We start from the raw sequence: 6,015 nt of genomic DNA on the forward strand, positions 1-6,015 counted from the left end.
CAAGGTCTGGAGTAAATTACTTACAGACTGCCCACTTGGCCAGCCCAAGCCGCAACCACTTTTGATTTACATCCTCCAGGTGCAGTTGCCCGCATTTTCTTGTCTCTCCCAGCCAGCTCCCCTCGCCCCACCTCACGGACTGCACACACCGTCTGGCCCACCACCCTGACCAGGGGGACTGGCTCCCCTGGATCAGTTGTGTGCTCCGGGGCAGGGGGCTGCCACAGAAGACGCCTAGAGATGCGTGTTGCACTCGGAGGTGACGGCAGGAATTAGAGAACATGCTCGTTAATTGGTTACAGAATCAACCGCCGTCTGCCTCCCATGTGGACGGATCAAACCTTAATTGGTCTTTATATTTATCATAGTTGAAGGTGAACCTCCAGATCCCCTTCCCCAGCCCATCTCTCAGCTATAGCGGGAGCAGATGAGAAAAAAATTCCCCGAGGACTGTGCTGGGTGGTTTCGGTTTGTTGTTGTTATTTAGACATCTTTATTTCTAGTGTGGTGGCTTGTGGTGGCGGCTCAATCTCCGTCCACCTGATGCGAGCTCCCAGTCACTCAAAATTAGTGCACCGCCCGACCAGATTGCAGTCTCCACGTTTTTGTTTGTTGTTTTCACCCTGCAAAGGGTCCGAAACTCACTCCTCTCCTTTCTACCATTTTCACTATCACCTGCAGCACCAAAACAAATAAGCACTCAAGCAGTCTGAGAGCTTTTTTCGTAAGCTCTTATTTTATAATCGTTCTATATTTGAGGATCCTAGGAAAAGCATGGAACTTGTCCCGGAAAAGTAAACAGCAGAAAGATATGGAGAAGGGATAAAATTCGGAAGGAGTCTCCTGATGTGGTAGTCCGCAGTCACCTGTTCCCTCATATTAGGAAAAACTTCCGGTCATTTTTCCTTCAATGGTAAATTGAGATAAAGGTGTAGCATCTGTAGTTAAACTCAAATTTAATTATTAAAATATATGGAAATACTCCAAAGGGGAATTTATCCTACAAAATGATCAAGGATGGGCATACTTATCCACATAGAAGGAAATCCTTCCGTAGTAGATACCATCGGCTCTCCCCTAAGGATCTTAGACGGGAGGCATCTTCCGAAGGTCACAGACTGCTTAGAGTTCCCCATTCTCAACTCTACCACCCTCTCTTCTCTTCTCTCTTTATTGTCACAACCTAGGTTCGACGGGGGACACTTGCCAGGCTTTAACCCTCCCTGTAAACTCTCCCAGACACTACCTTCCACAGTGATTACTGTCTCAGTCTCTGCTAAAGGAAGAGATGGCCTGACCATCATGTTCAAAATATCTAGACTGCCTGGTGCCATAAAGTTCAAATGGCAGCAAATGAAGGGAAAAGGATGCCCAGGCAGGACTTCCTCTCACTCCTTGTTAGAAGGATGTCTTTTGGATGACACTGTAAAAGGTTTGTGAGTTATGCTTAGAGAGAGCCTTTAGGTAAGAATGTTTTCTTCAGGAGGTGCTCAACTTCCAATACTACCCTCTTCTATGGAAGGGACAGTTAGATACTGTATATGGATAATACATCCTCAAGGGACCAAATCTGCTCCATTTTCCTGAAGTAGGGGACACTCACAAATATTGGTGGCACTTATCCTATTCAAAGTAGTGTTACCTCACCCATCCTCCCACTACTGAGTTGTTAAAGCCTAATGTGTTATAGAGGGCAATTTACAGTCTCTGGTGGTCCATGGGGATTTTCTATCTAAATTATGAGAAAATGTCTGCCATCTCAGCCCTCAATTTGCTTCAGAAGAACAGTCTAATTCCCTCAGTTTTTTCTAGTCCATCCCAAATCTGTTTGAATTAACTCTTAGAATTTACATGGAATTCCCTGAATCCTGTGGCTCTAAATGAAAACTGAACTTTTTTTCGGAATTGTCTTAAGAATGATGAAAGGACATTTGTTGAGTGACTGCTGAAGGTGACCTGAACACTAACCAACCATTAAGCATAGGACCAAGTTCCTAACTCCATCAACCCTTTATTCTGTTGCCATAGGGGTGGAGGGTGGGGGTGGGAGCAGAGGCAATCTGAAAGAAGGCAGCTGGTGAATAGAACTGCCTTTCCATTTTAGAGATCAAGGTTAATACTTAGTGATGGAAACAAAACGTGACTTCTGACCTAGTGTTTCATCTGGGCAAGTAAATGTTTAAGCTGAAAATGAAGAAATTATTATATTTTTATGACTGTGTATGTATATATTTACAATTTTAAATATACCCAGCACTCTTCAAAGATGCTAGATTGACAAATGATGAGATGATTTTTTTTTTTATCCCTCCTTGCCAGCAGTCACCAGTAGTATTAAAGAAAGACTCCCTGGCACTTCAATACACATTTTTTTTTTTTTTTTACAAAGAATAGCTCTTTAAAGTGAGAAAATGGTTTAGTCTCCCACATCTGGTAGACCACCTCATTCCTGAGTCAGCAAAAATGACAAATGTAATCTGTCAATATACCTATTAGGAACATTATGTTGAGCCCGCTCATTAATTTAACACTAGGCATTGAATGGTCTTTGGCCACTACTAACTTGGGCTAAATTCGAACCACTGACCTTCTGGGGAAGGACCTTGATGGACCATTAATAGTAAGTGTGATGCCATTCCGTCCCCGACACTAGCTTTTTTGGTTTCTTTTTTCCTTTATCCTTTTAAAATTAGAGCTGAGTGATGATGAGCCAATTTAACTGCTGTTCTGTGTAATTTAGGTTATTCACTCAGTGAAATTAAGAGGATGAGAGCACAGTTAAGACTGCATATTTCAACTTCAAAGAAAGATCTCATTCATTCCTGACGGAAGTGCTAATAGTTACACTGGACATAGAGTATTTGAAAAGAACCTTCTGCTTTGGCAAGATCTTTGTTGATCTAAAAGGTGCTGTGCTTTAAGCTTCTTCTTTTACATTATCATAGTCACCTTCCTCCTAATCCTGCACTATGGTAATGAAGGGGAGGCAGGCTGGTACAATGGAAAGTGCTGGATTTGGAGTCAGAGGACTCGGAATAACTTATTCCACCTTTTCACCTCAGTTTCTTAATGAAGACATTGGATTAGATGATCTTTTAAGGTACCTTCCATCCCCAAATCTATTTTGCTTTCTTTTTTAATCCTTCAAATCAGTAGTGAAGGACAGGCAGTGTGGAAAGAATATTCACTAAATCTAAATTTCGATAGTCTCATTTCAGGTCCAGCTCTGCCCCTAAAAACCCATGGGCACTCTGGACTTCAGTTTCCCTTTAAAATGAGGGTATTGGTCTAGATGTCCTCTAGCGCTTTTCAGTGCTAGTCCTAAGTGGTGAGCAGCCTGAGAATGATGATCAGTGTGCCTTGACTGGTTGATAACTTAGAAAACAAAGGCATAATTATACATACATATTTATGTATATACACATATATATGATTGATGTTCAGTCCTCAGCTCTGGCTAATTGCACAGAGACACTTTGTTCAGATGGGTATGACAGCATAATTTTATTCTAATTTGGAGTGTCATTCATTTATTCATTCATTCATTCAACAAACATTTATAAAATGCTGCGTGTCAGATATCATGTAAGATCTTGGAGCTACAGAGATAAACAAAGAAACTCTCCCTGCTCGCAAAGAGCTTACATTTATCTGGGGGGAGGTGAACAGCATGGACACAAATTAGTTAATTAAAGCTATATGCAAAGTATATAAATACATAAATATATAAACTATAAGGTATGTAAACATACCTTATAGTTTCATCAGATCTCATTGATTCTCCTTTGAAACATGAATGAGTTTGAGTTTTCAATGTCCCAAGTGTTGCTGGATGGCAATATAATTCACTTCCAGAACAAGGGACAAGTGTTGGCAATCCCAGGAACTGGAACCCAAAAGCAGAATCCCATCATCTAGAGTTGAAGGAAGTTAATGCCTATCTCACTGTTAGCTGAGAGTTTGAGAACTGCTCCATTTATAATCCATCCTATTTGAAGGATCTCATGCAATATTTCTACATATTCCATGGGAACTAAAAGCTGGGGAGGGAAAATTAATTTTCTTTTCAACTCAACCATCAGATATTAAACTTCATAAAAAACAGCTCAAGGTAGAAATGCTGGTTGCCAGGGAGGAGAGTGAATGAGTGAGGAAGGATGGGTCTTTCTGACCTTGGGGAATACTGCTTTAACATTCTCTAGGCACAAAGGAAATCATGCCAGCTCCTAAGTGATCTTTCAGTACAACGAAACACCCTCATTAGGGTAGTTTTTTTCTTCACCTTCTCACCTTCTTTCATTAAACCCCTACTCTCTCCAGTCCCAGCTGAGCAACAGCAGGGAGCATTAAGAACTGACAGGAAGGCATTTTCCTTTGTTCCCATGTTTTGTTTTGTTTTGTTTTTATCACTGAACAGTGGATCAGTAATGAGGAAATAGATCATCTTTTCATTTCAAACCATATGAAAAGTGCCTTCTAAAAGATCATAAACAAGTATATAGCACAAATAAAGGGAGTGAGAAAACAGGTTGGCAAATCTCATTTTCCCCCATTAATCTATAAACTGTAGCAAAGTCTGGGCTATGAGTACTGTATTAGAAATGGCTAGAAATAATTTATTTCTTTTAAATGCCTCATTTTCTAAAAACCAAATAATAGTATTGTATGTAAAACCTGAACACAGGAATATTGTAAAAAAAATAGGAAGAAAATCCCAAAATAGATTTGTTTCTGGAATGCCACTTATTTTGTTTTGCCTTTGTTTATTTTTCTCCCTCTTAATCTTTTATAGTTTCCCTCATATATTAAAAATAAACAACTGCCTTGGCTGAAAAGTTTTTTTAAAAAACATGGCAATTGCTGCATGCATATAAAAAGTATACAAAGGACTTCACATGATCTTATAAACTTCTTTCTGATTTCATGAAAGTCTTATTCATATGCACAAAATCCAGTCTGAGTATTTATTGGTCTTGACAATCACTTCTTAACCTTATCCATTCTTACATATGTAGTAGTCTTCCGCCATATTGATATCGATCTTGAGGTGTACCCATTACTTATTTCCTTCATTGCTCTATAATTCTGTGAGCTTTTCCTTAGAATGGAAGAGAAATGAGAATTGGCAAATCGATGAGGATTTGTGACCTTCAAGTAGATTCCCTGCATAACTGGAGTGTCCAAAGCATGTTAAAGATATAAATAGAGCTTCTGAGCTATTTTTAAGTACTTTGAAGAAATTTGGAGGATAGTTAAGTTCTCACAGTGGAATAAATGAACAGTTTGGTTAGCTATGATTCAGCAGAAACAGTTGGGAACTAAGAGAAGAACTGAACTTTCATCCTGATTCTGACACTAACTCAGGCAGTTCATTGTGATTCATTTTTTTCTTCCATAAAATAAAGATAATATAAATTATCTCCCAGGATTATCATGAGAAAAAATAAAATAGATGTAGTACCTATAATTTCATTACAATGAGTTTTCTGTCCACTGATACCAACCATAATATCCTCAATAACTTAGTAGGCTGTTATTGAAAATTGCTGGAACTGAAAAAGTAGATATCATCTCCATACCTTTGTGATGAATCATTGACTCTTCTTTAGGATCAGTACAATTGTGAAAGCATTTTGATTGCTTCATGAATTCCTAAGGATGCACAATGTGGACACTAGCCCTTGGTACTCAGATGGAAATCCACTTTCTACAGAAATAAGTGCAAATATGCCAATAGCTGAATAGACGTCATAAACAAAAATATTTTCTGTTTGTGCACTGTGTGTCATGTATCTTAAATGGGGCAGTAAAACAATATTTCTCTGTAGGCTGCAAAAGTGAGTGACAGCTGAGATGACTCCAGTTACAAGCTATAGACTTCATTGCCCACTGGAGGCTATATTTTCAACTTAAGGAGAGATAGTTTTCATGTGCATATTAAGTCCCCTAATACATATTTATTTATAGTTTAATATGACTTTCTTTTTGAAATGAGAGGTAATATGGCATTGTGGA

This window comes from Notamacropus eugenii, chromosome 2 (assembly GCF_028372415.1).
Source record: "Notamacropus eugenii isolate mMacEug1 chromosome 2, mMacEug1.pri_v2, whole genome shotgun sequence".
Classification (NCBI taxonomy): Eukaryota; Metazoa; Chordata; class Mammalia; order Diprotodontia; family Macropodidae; genus Notamacropus; species Notamacropus eugenii.